A 16069-nucleotide genomic window follows, 5' to 3' on the forward strand; every position below is an offset into this window, starting at 1 on the left:
ATATTACCGTATATATAAACAGGAATACAGTATATTTTTACAGCTTGCATATTTATACTACATACTGTAAATAAACAGGATGCATTAGATTCTGAATCTTTGGAATGAAATGCATTTCAAATGATGAACTATGGCTCCAATGATATGTTTCGTACAGAGATTTTTCTAGTATGGTTAAATGAAACTACAGGTACATCATAGTAAATGTCTCTGAATTTCCAATTTTATCCTAGAAACTTAAAATAATCCAACAATAGGGGGGAAGCAGAGTGGAGTTATACTACAGGCTGCAGGTTACACCTACTGTACCATCCACACAGTACAGGTTGTGTTTCAGAGTTTTCAAAATCTGTAGTTCATCAAATTTAATGACTTTAAAGTCATACACTAGTTGCGGAATCGAATGTACTCTTGTAATGTTTAGTTCTTCAGCTGTGTTATTCAGTCCTATAGATGTAAATCCCAGTATGTTCTGTTTTGTATAATGACTCAAGCATCACTGGTCAGAGTCAGCCGTTGTAATTAACAATAATTGTTTAACAATAATTTTGGTCTGGGAGACAATAACTCTAAATTGAGAAATCGGTAACTGGGGTCAGTAACATCAAGGGCCAACTAGACACAATTAGATATTGTGAAGGCATATAATTGACTGAGATCTCTCAAATGCATTATGGAGCTAGACACAAAGAGATCAACAAGTAAATATATAGTGAAAAAACCAGACCAAAAATCTTTAAAAAATACAACATAAAAGCAGTAAAAGTGGAACGAAATAAGAGTAGGTCTCTGGAGGAAGAAAGGCACGTCTCAGTCTTTAATCTTCACATGCAATTTGTACGACAAAGGCTTAATCAAAAGACAATTAATGTTCTGGTGGAGAATGGGAACGCAGGGTCAGGAAGCAGACAGCCAGTGTCACCGATTCATTCTGTGTAAAAGCTATTGATTCAAAAACGAAATGATCAACCTGGGAAACAAAAGCAGGCTAACATTTATAAAACCCAGGCAATTATTCTGCCAAGCATTGCAAACTGCTCAAAACAAAAAGATTTCCGAGATGGCATGGATTGTGTGATTCCTCAGATTTTTCAAGGAAATGTCAGGGATCCAAACACTATGTTTATAAATGAGTTCTGAATAGTCTTAAACATTTTCATTATTTTTAAAGCTCTCACCTCTTCCGCCCTTTGCTAATGGCTTTTGCTATTTCTGTCTATTTTCTAGCCTTACCTTTTTCCTTTATGGAAAGAAGGCCAGTAACCCAATTCTAAGACTAAATGAAATCTATGCTATGAGAAAGTTGGTGTGGTGTAGATGTAGAAATGTAGTTGATCAGGAGTAAACCAGTCAAACTCATAGATGACACAAACATACTGTAGGCTGTATTGCAGATACTTTAACAACAACAAATGCAACACGAGAGGGCTTAGATGTAAATCAGGACTGGGTTGCTTGGCAAATGAAATTTAACATTTGATAAGTGTAATATAATACATGCAAGAAGCAAGAATGCGAAATTCAAATATCAAAACGGTGGTATTGAATTGGAAGAAGTCCTACATTATATGAGGAGTATCTAGAACTTAAATGAAGTTAAATTACTGTATGTCAATATTATTCAATGTGTTAGTTTGATCTCACCTGGAGTATTGCATTCAGTTCTGGACACATGTTAAAATGTAATGACTTCTATACTTTATGGAACAAGTCTGCAAATGCAATATTCTTATCATAATCCTTTGCACAAATAAATATAGTGATACTTTCACGGCATTTGAAAAGCCACCAAATTGCTAATGAATACAGTATTCACTTGCTTCATTTACTTGCTTCAGTAAAATAACCAGCTGCATACTGTAGAGTGTAGTAAGTTGCTTTAGATAAAAGCATCATACAACTTAATTAGCAATAGTAATTGAAAACAGGATTGAAAATGAATTACTGGATATGATTTTCTACAATTTGACCTGATTACATCTAAAGATTGCATTTAATCTGTAGACATAACAGCATGTGTCATGATGAAAGAGTGAGGTGTGCTTGGGAGGTCATGCATGGCAGCCTACAGTGAAATAGACAACTGAAACAATGCATGGAGGAATTTTTAATACAACACCTCTCATGTTAACTTGCTGAAATTATTAAACAAGTAAAGGAAAACTTACAGTATACTGTACAAATATGCTACTCAGTTGTTGTGATATGTTTGGAAGAGTCAAACACTTAATTAGCAACTTATTAAAAGGAAGACATAAATATGCCTTCCCAAACTACAGTACATTGTATTTGTTTTGCATAATGCTAAATATATACTGTACTGTGTGATCTAAAGCCTTTTATGTTATGCAAAGTAGCATTTGGACATTGTGTATTGTGTTTATTTTTACATTCAGAATAAAGGGCAGTCCCATAGTCCAACACAGGTTTTGAAGATCTTTCCAGGAAACTGAAATTTGCCTTGTTTGAATGTATGGCACTTTAGCATCTAGATTACCATATTACAAAATGTGTGTGGTTGAACACAAGGTAAAGCCATGCCAGTATTTTCCTCTGAATCCTTTGACACTGCCATGACTAAAAAGCAATACATTCTTAGTTCTTAGCACATCTGCCTACAGTACATCGTGGAACAGAATTTTACATATTGTACATAAAGGCCTGTAGTCAAATGTATAGGGATTTAAGTACCTACAGTACAGTATGTGTTCTTAAACACAATGACCTATGTTTTCATTCTCTGTTCAATAATTCTTGCCCAAAGAGGTCGTTATGGCACTGGCAAATTGTTAATCTGCGTTACTAGTGAAAAAAAGCTTCACATACTGTACACAGTGTTTAACAAAACAGATGCTCACATACTGATTTCTGGGCTTCGCTGAAGAGATGAGAATGCATTATATTATTGATGGCAAGTGTGGCTTTGAAGGGATGTATAATTCCATCTCATGGAGAGTGTTCAAGCATTACAAATCCCCGTCACATGTATCTGGCCCATGGACACCGAGCAGCGAAGAGAAAGCTGAAGAAAATCAATAGCGAATGAATCACTTAAAAGAGCACGTCATAACATTGGATAAATCAGGATATCTGACCTAGAACAGGGCAACCTACAACCTAATGTAGAGGTCCTCGTTCTACTCTCTTTCTCGACCACCCATATTGGTGCTATCCAATTTGTTTGGTTTTACATCTAGATTTTTGGCTCAACTATAAAAAATATCACATGTCTGAGTCATGGAAAAATGATGAAAATTAAGTAAAAATGGTAGAGTATATAACTTGGTCAGAAATTAACTTAGCCATTTTTAGTGTTTGTTTGGATTGATTGTGAAAGATTCAGGAGTGACTTTGCCCCATGATGCAGATTTAAATGATGTATGTGTATTGGAAGCAATACAATATTGTAAAACAACACTTTCTTCTGTTGATAGTCAACTGACCAAAATGTGTTTGAGCTTATTTTTAGAATGTTGAACCTGAAATAAGAGGTTTCTGTAATAATAACAACACAATATGAGTTATGTCCTTACTTATTGTATCTGAAGAACTTTGTCACATTGTAAGTAGGCTTATACCGTATGTGGATAACACTTCTTGCTTTGCTCTGTTATTAAAACTAAATTTAAAAAAATGGTTCACGGAAACATTCTGTGAAATCTGACAAAACTGTATGGATACATGTGGAAAGTCATGATGACAAGCAGACTCCCAATTTAATCAATATAAAATTGACAATTATGTGTTAATGTTACATGTTGCAGAAGTACATTGGAATCATGGACACTAACCCTACCTAGGGCTAACCCGCCCCTAACCATTCAGAACATATTCCTTGATTTATATCTGCAACTGAAAAAAAAAACATTGACACCTTTACAAGTGTTTTTTTTTCTTTTTTATGTACAATGAAATGTTTAAGGCAGATCAATCAATCTCCTGAACCTTTTTCTTTTTAGTTCGTATTGATTGTAAGTCAGTTTTAATACAGGTTATGTATTACTGATGGGTGGAATTAGAGTAAATTGGAACCTTCTATAGTTTAATACAACAGCACAGAATGGATGTTTTCTTTAAATACTGTATGAACAGCACTGTCCTCACACAGAAGTTCAGTGCTTAAATGCCATAATAGTAGGATTACAAATTATTAAATGTTTAAAAATGTAAATAACTACAGTCACTCTAGTTAATAATCAGATAAGATAAACTATTTCCAAATCCACATCCACTAGTCACAGTTATACATTTTTTTATTTTTCATAAAAACTGGAATACAAATCTCTGGCCTTTAACTGATTCCCCAATGTTGACTCGTAAAACATAGACTTGTTTTTATAAACTTCTAAAATGTATTTTTAGTAGAAGCCTTTTACTGTATCGGCTGGCTAATTACAGTATGTGACAGAAGATAATGGAAGTTAATTGCTCACTTCTCCTTGTCATAACAAACATCCATTTTTACCCTGCACATAAAACAAATGCATATGAAAATTAAATGGGCACCATTTATTTCAATAAAACCTATTGTTAGCCACGTTTCTGTGTTAAAGTTCCAATTAAAATACCTGCATATTCTCTTTGAATTGCTAAAAAATCATCACAAAAAATAAATCCATTTTCCTTTTTTCTTTACACCACAGCAGCTGAAAACATACTGTATAGTGGATATGTGTTCTGTATTATTCTAACATACAATAGTGTGTGCCAACAATTGAACGTGTTCTTATACTGTCAATCCCTTATGGCTTCATGCTCATCAATAGTTCCTGAAAAGGCAGGGTTACCACTAATTAAATAAGGCCATGATAAATGTAGAGAGGAAGTAATTGTGAAATAGTACTAAACTCGATTAGCAAGTGTGTCTCTCACATAGGGGTTACTGTGATTTAAAGTTTGCTTAATGCATTAGAGCAATGACTATGCGATTGGTCCCTGGTGAAATGCCCTAGTCAATTTGTAATTGGAAGCATGCAGCTGCCCATGGGTAGCTTTCGTTAAGTGTTCCTTTAAATATATGTTTTAGTGCTGTTCTGAGGATTGAGTCATGGTTTTCTAACTGTGCTGAATCTTCGGTGATTGGGACTGAAACTGTAAAGTTTGGGAAAGAAAATTCTAGTTTTGCTTTTCTGTATTTTCAGAACCTCACACTGAAACGATGCATTACCAGTTCATTATCCCTGCACTCCGCAGTGAGAAAGCACAGACAGCACAACGAGAAAGTACAGACACTGGAAACTACGCATAAGAAACATCGTCAGTCTTTTTTTAGATATTATTTGAACAGCAAACACATTGCAGAAAGAGCATGTGGCTGAAATTTTGAATCTTAGAAATTATGATCATGTTGTGTTCCACCTTGGCAGCACAGTCAGACTGCACCTTGTCAGCTAACCCTGTGTGAAACATTACTTTTTTATGCAACTGTGGGAGTGTGCAGATAAATAGAACTAAAATATTCAACTAAATACACTACTGTCAAGGGTAAATTGCAAAAAGATACCTTTACACCTAATAATTGGACAGATTTGTCAACTTAGGAAATGCGTGAGGAAAGCAGACCATTTTTAAAATTGACAAAGAAATGTTTGGTTGAGGTGTGTGCTGAGGTGAAGAATCTCTTCCTTATAAGACATTAAGAAACTGAAAATAATACAGCAAAAAATGCATTGTACAAGAAATGTTAGAAACAGCAGTTTTTGAGAAAAATCCTCAAGTATACATAATGGATTAATAGAATCCATGACCCACTAAGACAAATTCTCACTGTGGTGAAAAAGATCTCAAGTACTGTAGGTTTAATTTGTGCAACTGCAGAATGTGACAAGAGACATGCTTTAAAGTTGATCTTAAAGAATACATAAACATTATTAACTTGCTCTTTGCCATATTGTTTTTAAATTGAGATTTATACATGGTTAAGGAAATAATGTATTTTAAATTTGTTTCACAGAGCTGAGACAAGTTAAACTGTTAATAATGATACTATAATACTTCTGCAGTTGTAATAACCTACTGTTTCGTTATTTACAGATTATTGTTATTTTATTTTTTTGGCCACCCAACCACAAGGTTATTGTAATAGTGATTCCTTACTGAATACACAACAATACTGAATTAATTTAATCAAAACAACAGTGTCTTGGAAGAATGTCAAATCAACCATCAGGTGCCAATCATTTATTTTACACTTCGTGGGAACTGGCAGATTTGAATTGATGTCCTGTCACAGATGATTATTTTCTCTATTTACATTCCATATTTCCAGCTGATATAGCCAAAGCATGTTATATAACGTACTTACAAAATGTGCTGTAAATTATTCAGCAGTTGTCTATCCTTTGTAGACAGTAATGCGACTTGAGGACAAAATTATAGTATTTACACATGGTTCACAGGTATAGATGAGACATATCTTACAAAGGATGCCTTTTAGGTTTATGGTACCTTTTTACAGGGAAGAAGTCACTGGGAATAAATACCAGATATATACAGGTAGATGGATGGATACATAGATATGCTGATAATATATCACAGTTGGAGCTGCGGTGATAAACTCCTTTATCTTCTGAGTCACTTAAGTGGTTCATGAAAGACTGTTCAACATGGTCAAATCTCAAGGGCTCCCTGATGGAAAATAAATTACATTTAAAAATTCATTTAAACTTAAAGTTTACACATGCTGGTCTTCAGGTCTTCATATCTAATGCAAGGATAAGAAAGCACCACTAAACATACGTAATTAATTTACGAAGTTAAAATAGCTCGGTATACAGCAAATCCAAGCACATGTGGTCATTAAGCAGTGGTAAGTGTTATTTTGTCTGTGGGTTCATGTGAGTGAGGGGTGTAGCAGTAAAGCAGAAAAATCTGAGGTTATTTTGCAGGCCTAGGGATAAGAAGTATTCTGTTAAAGGTCAGCCTAACTTTCAATATAATCATTTTAAATTAAAGGATAATTTTAGCCAATGCGGATACAAGAAGATGGATGATTATGAAATGGTACATGACCACGAACCCTGATATTTCAGTTCATTTTAGTACATTATTAATAATTGGGAGTGTTACTTTAGGATAATAAAGTGGCACAATGTTCCATGAAATATTGCCATTCTCTCCATCAGAGAAATACATACATATATATATATACTTTTAAATTAACGTATGACAAGATAGAAGTTGTTACTAGTTAATGGCTAAAACCCCATTTATTTTCAGAGAGGTAAATTTCCCATTATGTGGCAGCACTGTGGCAGTATAATTTCTCTGCATTTCCAGTATAAAAAGGTTATGTCAAGAAAAAGAAGTCAGACCTTAAGTCACAAATAAAGAACCAGGAATGCCTTGAATTGGACTAGCCTTGCAAGTCAGCTCTTCTAACTGAACAAAATCCAGCAAAGAGGTGGACAACTCATTTATGTAGAGGCAGAGATGAGTCCCCTTCCATTCTGTGCTCCTGGTATCTCAGATGGAACAATAACATTTATTAACAGTGGAATTCAGGAGTTTGATTAGATTCTACCATAATTAATGCCAAAGAGGGATGGAATACAGCATGTAGAGCTTTTTTGGCTTGAATCAGCTAGCTCAGGGAATGGCAGTCTAGTCATGAGAATAAGGGTGCCCAAAAAGGCCCTCTCGAACTTTGGATGAGTGAGGTAGGAAGTTGCTGCAAGATGTAAATGGGGTGGCGGTGGGCTAGAGAAGGGATACCCCAAAACAAAGTCCTGGGTGTGAGACTTACAGTATACACCTTACTGAGAGGAAGTGTGCAAGACTAGGATCTAACCTTCCGACAGAATGGCTGTTATAAAGTCTGTTTATAAAAACAGCAAACAGGGTGGAAGATAAATTGAGCTCTTACCTAAACTAATATCCTGGTGTGCAGATTGCATGAGTTTATATGTTCAATATTCCACAGCTTACAATATATGTAGAGATTAGCATATGGATGGGTATAGTGTTATAATCATCAATCGTCCACTGTAAAACCAGACCAGAATGCAATAAATCAGTCCAAGCATGAGTGACCATTGTTTAGTGACACATGTGCAGTATATTCGTTTTTTGTGTGTTCTAGGTTTTCAAAACTTCCCTTACGGATTCAAACCATGTCTGCATAATAAATACTGTACATACTGTATTACCTTTCTCTCTCTTTGTCAGGATGGATTTTTACTCTCGTAATTTGCATATCATTATGGAAATAAGTTAAGGTTTTCATGCTAACTCTCACCTGAAACCTATTAAATGAAGGTGTAACAGTGCTTATTCAGTCATAATACACTGCACGTCTTGACCTCCAATGTTGACTCAGGAGGAAAAAAAAACAGCAAGGAATTGACTAAAAGATAAGGGGGTGGATCGTTCCCCTAAACCATTTCATGGGGATTTTTCAGGAAAGTGCTATATAAAGTTTCATGCTAGAAACCAATGAGCAAGACTGGCCAAATGGCCCCTTCTTCTTTGCAGCCTTTTTATGTTGTTTTGTTCTTAAAGCATTGTACTCTAATGAAATGCTGTATACCTGCACCTCCCAAAATATAACTTCTTTTCTGCTAAAGTAGGAGGAGGTCACTTCTGTAATTCACTTTCAGAGAAAAGGCATTGATTTTTCTTTTCCACTGTTGAGAAACGGAAGAGCGCTGGTGAAGAACAGTAGGGTATATTATTTCCAGGTAGTGAATTGTTCATGATTAGATGAAGCTGAGCTTCCTTGCCCTTGGAGAGGGGCTCAGAGTAAGAGAGACACTGCAGGGTTTCCTATAATCTCTTCCAGCTGAGAAGAAATTAGCTTCAACCATGTGATTTCACAGTGCAGCCTGGGAAATTAAAGGTCAGTGTGCTACATTTTCTAAAAATTAAATTGCTGTTACAAAGGCTGTGTTCTGCCCCAATTTTTCAAGTCCGATCTGGCACAGCATTCTTCAATCTTATGATGTTCTTTTCCCTGTAGAGTGTTAAAATGCATATGCTAAAATGAATGAAGAAGAAGATGTCCAGTACTAAGTTCCCAAACATTGAAATAGGAAACTAAAATGACTAATTGTTATAACCTATTATAGGAAATTCATATAGTCCTAGAAGTTTGCAAAGGAACATTTTAAAACTTAGGTTTTTAGTACAGTGTTGCAGTACAGTACATTGGTAGTTCTAAATCTTTACAATTCTGTACTTTCACACAGTAGTAAAAGTACGTCCTGAGTTCTATCATCAAATATTTGAAAACAATCGAAACTGAACTAAAATGAAGTTTTTAAATATGTTGAAAGTGTTCTCTAACCTAACACTGGGCCTGATCAGAAAAGGCACCAGAAACCTGGAATGCAAACCAGTATGCACTCATTTCCTTTGGAAAACCACATATCCCAAAATGGTGACAGAGAGCAGGTGCCATAGGACATAGAGGCACCATCCCTCAGATAGGATGCTAAACCAAGGTCCTTACTATTTGGTCAATAAGATCCCTTAGCATTGTCCATAAGAGTAAGTGATAAATTTCACTCTCAGATAGCACAATCTGGTCTACCTTAAGATCCCCTTGAGTTCAAGTGGTGGAGCAAATTATCACTTCCCTGTCTGATCTGTGTAATGGAGTTGGAAGCACACAGTGGATGTAGCATATCACCCAGGTGAATGTAAAGCAGCCTAGGATCCCTTGGCATGAAAAACACTATATAAATGCAATATTAGTATTGTTTTCCAGCATTCATTATGCTCTAAGTACAAAATTCAAAGCCTGTTTGTGTCTCAAGATGTATTTCTGCTTTAATAATTTAAAGAGCTGACTGGGAAGCTTTCAGTTTATTTTTCTTTTAGACTTGGCCAAAACAAATGGAGATCATTTTTTATAGAAACCTGATTTGTTATACTGTAAATGTACGTTTCCCTTCAGCTGCTCTCTCCAGGGAAAAAGTTGCTGAAAAGTATCTGAAAACCTGACTCAAACTCAATAATTTCGTCAGAATATTTATCATTTTATACTGTAGATAATATTTTACCTTTTGCACTTAAAGAAAATATTCCCCTTTCACCCACTTTTCAGTCTGTTATAACCTTATGATCTACTTTTTTTCCATTGCCAGGGTAATAAATATTCTAATTAAAAGCAACATATTGTTAAATGCGGCCTTTTCTGCCAAGGTCATAGGAAGAGACTTTTTGCTTATCCTAACGATCCACTCTGATTGCAATCAAGCAAAAATGTACAGACCTATTGAGATTGCTGCATCGGCCCTTAGCTAATTACATTTCTAGTGCAATGCAAGACCTGTCTGTTTAATCAATACAAGATTGTCAGGCAATCACAACCATTTGAATTGCAGGTAATCCTCAAGTTTTTTTTCTGTTTGTTTTAACAACATTTCAGCCTTTTTAAGCCTCTAGAAAGTTCCGAGTTGAAGTAGTGACACAGAAATATTCTCATATTAGAGATCCCAGTAATTATTACTGTGGCAGTTTCAGGCCTGGAGCTCTGGGCGAGATGTGCATTCCGAAAAAAAAAACAGAATGCATAATTTAGTTAGTGTTATTACTAATATTGTTCTACATCTGTCACCTTTATGCAAGGCGACTTAAACTCACCACAATCAATGAAGTGTAAAAAGAATTAAGAGAGTAAAGGTACATAATATGGAATGGCATAATTAACAACTATCTGTTACAGAAGCAATAATGTAACATAACAGAATAACCAAGCAAACAGTAGTACATCAATTCTTACAATAATAGGATAGTTTATGGACTCCAAAAGTATGGTATTTTTCTAAAGAATAAGTGGACCAAAAATTGTTTATTGAATATTAAGTGTTACAGATGTGGTCTGTAGTCTGTGTCAGGTTTTGTAGAAGACCCTATGCAATGCGGTAGGAGCTGGAGAAAACAAGATGCGTGGTAAAAGGAAATACACAGGGGTTTAATGGTGCACAAAATAACAGTGACAGTCCGGGAGACGGTGAGCGGGGGAGACAAAGAATGGCATCCGAATCCCAGCAGGTCCGATGGCAGGTCAGGGCCCAGTCCATGAGTCCATTAACAAAAGATCCATCCTGAGATGTGACAAGTTTAAAATCCGTTAGAAGGGGGAAAACACGAACATGGAGATTCTGAGATAACTGGCCGAGGTCCTCCAGACCCCGGGCTCAGGAAACGGGAGGTGTCGGGGATGAGGCCTGTGCCCTCAGGACACGGACATACTGTAGGGTGTCCTGGCGCTAGGCGGGCCTTGCGACATCCATACCCTAAATTTGAGCCCCGGGGACTGGAGAAGCTAGTCTTTAAATAGCTGTAGACATAACAGGGTACACCTGGGGAACGTAGCAACAGTCATGGGATTCATGACAGGAGTAGTGGAGCGCCCTCTTGGGGAGGAATGTCGGGCGTGACGTTAAGTTTAAATGGGAAGGTTTTGAGAAGGTGCTGTATTATTATTAATAACAGTACCTACATATTGTTCTCTGAAGGAAAAAAGACCACTCTGTGTAATACTAGTCAAAGACTAAGTATATTGTGTGGCTTTCTGTGTCCTTAAAGAATTCTATGTTTATGCCATTACCATTGAGATGAGCGATCAGTCATACCCTCATTGGTGCCTTTTACTTCATAATATTGTCTTTGCTTCACTCTTTCCGAGAATTAAAAGAAAAATACAATTATTGTTGTTCATTGTACTTGTCATTCATAATATTTTTTGCATACTTCCAAAATCAGGAATTGTTTCACTGGAACCCTTGCTTATGAAAGTGTGTGAAGTCTATTCATGTAATGAAAGGTTCCTATTTTAACTGTACAGTTGTGGCTCATACTGACACACCGTCCCCTGTGAATAAATTCAGTGCAGGTTTCACAAGACTTTTTTCACAAATCTGCAGAACAGAAAACTAGTCTTTACCTGGTAAATTAAAAAACTTATAATAAATGCACATTCACATATTCACATATTCAGTATTCACAGTTCACATATTTTGAGAAACAAAGCAGATCCTTTGATGGTCAAGAGAGGAGGCTGAACGCACTGCTGAAAAGTCACAGAAATGAAAAAATAACAGATAAGGCAATGCACACCACAGGAGATACTAGAAAAAAACTGGGCGATTGAATACAAAACGAGCGAGCTGAATAACCTTTTGTTTGCAGTTTTCCTTTGTCTTCCTGAGGTGCACAGGTGAACTAAAACTGGCTCTCTGAGGAGGAAGGGATTTGCTGTGTGTCAAAGTTCAGGGCGCTATCAAACAAATCCGTCTCGCCCTGTACATAACCTTCTCGCGACACCATTAACAAACACCCTGCTCACTGGTGCAATTTACAGCTGATTGCGGGGTGCCACGTTCAATCAAGCGGACGATGAGGAAGGGAAAAAAATAAGATGTTGGGTGTCAGCTCGGTAATTCTGTTTACCCAGGAAGGTACGCATGGCATGCTGGGATGATTACGGGGTTATGATTGTTGTTATCTACTGACTCATTGTGCTCAACCCGCTGTCAGTTTCAATTACTGCCGTCAGCGCTTCCCAATCCTCACAGAAGCCGTGCAGCCTTTCTGACTGTCTAATTTCAGCCAAAAGAAAATCTATAGGCATTTGTTGTTTTTTCCCCCCCTCCAAGCAGAGCACAGCAGCAAGATTACAATGAGTACAGGGGGAAAAAATTAATGCGACAAAACATTATGTAACTCCAGACATGTCATTAACCACAGAGCTCTGATTTTAAATGACTTAAGGGTTTTGAAATGACCTTTTATATTTATTTTAATAACATTTTAAATGGCACTGTCAATATTTTTCACATTATATTTTTACTAAATTAACACAACCCACAAATTACATGTACAGTAGCAAATACATCAAACACAAATTCAAAAATTGAAAACTATAGACTAAAGTTAGGAAGGCCTATCCATCTGAATAATCTAGTCAGAAAATATCTATTTGCCTTAGCTTTCAAAAGCCGTAAGTAGAGTACAATATACCATGCTATACCCACCTATTTTCATTTAGAAATTCCCTCTTGTGAAAAAGATTGGACAGCATGTCAACATGTGAAAAGAGCTCTTCTCAGTAAAAAGAAAAAGTGGTAGTGGCATTATTCTTCCACTGTCTGCAGTTCATAATGATATGCTTCTGTTTCACATCCAAGGGTTGTAATTTGGATCTGATTTTAACGTTGTTGTATGAAAATATATGGATGCACAAAAGAGACACAACACACTGTCATAACATAGGTCTAACTGATTTAATTTAATATTTTTAACATTAAAAAAGCAAGGGAAATCAGAGACAATGTGAATAAAACATACTATAACACACCATCAGAGTAAAATCAGAAAGTTATCATGCATGACCATTCTGGGGAATACACAATCATGACATAATGGACTCCTATAGGACATTTGGTCCTCCTGGACAGCTGAATCCTGTTTTGACTTTTGCAAGACCTCAATATCCTTTGCTTATAGTCATTCCCTTATATTCCAAGCAGTGTGTGGTTTTACATCGTCCTGCTGGGAAATCACAGCATCTGGGCTGATTTGATGGAACAGAAGGGCTTATGGCTCAAGGACTTAGTTAATATATTGCTAAGAAGTAAGTTTTTGCCCACTTCACATCAAAGGCATTATTGTCTTGAAGGAGATTTCTGCCCACATCATCACACTCCGTCAGCCACAGATTAGGCTGACCAATGCAACATCAGGCATACAATATGTCTATATGCACATTGTCTTCCTTCAGCTCCATATAATTACATTTACTTGCAAAAACAATAATCAAACACACTCTGTGCCATCATCTCATATGTTCTCTGGCCCAAAGAAGATTAAGATTTTCTCTCTCAGCTCTTAATGCTACCCATGAAGAGTCCCTGATCTTTGGATCACAAGCTTGAATTTGTGTTTATACAGATTCTTAATCAACCTGTTCTGAAAATGTTAGGTCAGCTCAAATACCAAACACTTGGCACCTGCCATTTTTTTACTAAATCAAATACATTTAGCTCAGGCTTCTGTTATCTCAAGGAATCATGCCAACCAACAAACCCATCTTCTCAGTATTTAAAATGACATAATACATTATAAATTGTTTATCAGGAAGGTGAAAATACTATTGTGTACCTTTTTTATTGTCAGCTACCACTATTGGCAATAAAAATATACTTATATTAATAAATTACAATTGTTAATGATATTCAGAAATGTTATTATAGTTTGATTGTTTTTATTTTTAGCCACCAAAATTTCCTTTTAGCTACATAATTCCATATAAAATTCTATATTAAGTGGATTTAAAGAGGAAGTACAAAAGATTTAATGCAGTTATCATTCCATTCATATCTAATGCACACAAGGGCCTCCTATCTATCGTCATTGGGCAGTGAAAAGCTCAATCTGACAAGCTGAATCATCACGAGTTTTGACACACATTCTGAATGGCTGCATCTCCTCTCTTGCTAGGATTCAGTTATGGCTTCAGAGTTACACAGCGAAAGGAGAATTCCAACATGTACAGTATAAAGACATACAGTAGGCCTTCCCATTGGGGGAAAATTCATTGCTTTCCTGGTTCCGAGCAGAATGCTGATTCTGAGGAGAATGATGGGGTCAGTGGTGAGCCCCGCTACATATATGGATTAAGAGTTACTTACGCTAAACATAGTCTGCAGTGTTTTCATTGTACAGTACATCAGTATCGTAATGGTGATTTACAATTTTAAAAGGTTAAAAGAGCATCTGTGTATTGTATGTCACGAACTGCATTGCTATGAGCACCTCCCGCTCTTCCCTATTTGTACCCTCTCACTCCACTCAGTCCCCGCTCACTACTGAGAATAACCCTTGGCTTTCTCCTGTGCACGTAAACTACACTCCTCCGTGACTTCTGGCTACCCGACCTTGTTTCTCCTCCGGCTTCGACTTCGTCCCGTCTCTCGTTTTGGATTTGGATACTCTCGACCTGACTCTTGTCAGGATACCCGACCTAGCTCTTCTACCTCGACTACGACTTTTGCCTTTTGCCCTTGGGATTTGGACACCAAACACTGGCTGCCTACAGACTCAGCACCGCATAGGGTCCAACCAGGTACTCTTAACGTCATCCCTAAGTAATACTTAAAGTTCATACAAAGAATCTAGCAGGTATTCAGAAAGCCTTATTATTATTGACATGACTCCTCCGCTGACATGTTTAAGAAGAAATACAAAATTTTAAACTGATGATCAATTAATTATACATGGAATGTATTATTAACAGAATGGAAATACTGCATTAAATTGCATAACATTACCTCTGAAAGACACAGCACTTCAAATTTATACATGATGATACGAGAACATATCTTAAGAAAAGCTACATGCCCCAGTGACTCATGAGCTACAGTATGGTGAGTCAAGATCACAGCAGTTAAAAATTAACTTCAGGTTTAACTTCCACACATTGGTATCACTCTTTTAATCTCTGTCTCATTAAAAAGTTGTTGCTTTCTACTGCCCATTAACCTAGATGTGAACAGGACTCTTAAAGCTCAGTTAAAATGTTCTCTTTGAATACTGTTTATTAAGCCAGCTTGCACAAGTAACAGATCACATCAGGATGTGGGTTTTTATTGTGTAAACAGGGAGGAGCAATTAAAGAAATATTGGACAGAAACTTGAACTTGAATACTGTGCATTGTCACAGTCTTAAAAGCCTCCTCTTAAGGATGCTGCAGCCCTTCCTCGTTCCTCGTTTACTCGTTTGGGGTGGGGCGGTGGCTCTGTGGCTAAGGATCTGCGCCTGTGGCACCTGTTACCCCATCTATTTCCCGACCCTTCACCGGATCCCGCTCCAGCTTTTAACTCCTGTCTTGTTTGTCTTGGATCGATTACTCGGCTCTGGACTTTTGCTTACTCCTGGATTTTCCTACGGACTCCCTTTGGACTTGTTTGCCTTAGCCACGCCCCCCGATCACCGGCGCACCTTGGACACGCCCCACTGTTCTTCCAGCCCCGATCCCACTCATCTTTATTCCCCGTGTTTGTTTCACTCCCCTCCGGATTTTGCCGTCTGCATAGGGTCCTGAAAGACGCTTCGTGATAGGAT

Source organism: Lepisosteus oculatus, chromosome 11 (assembly GCF_040954835.1).
Source record: "Lepisosteus oculatus isolate fLepOcu1 chromosome 11, fLepOcu1.hap2, whole genome shotgun sequence".
NCBI classification, from domain to species: Eukaryota; Metazoa; Chordata; class Actinopteri; order Semionotiformes; family Lepisosteidae; genus Lepisosteus; species Lepisosteus oculatus.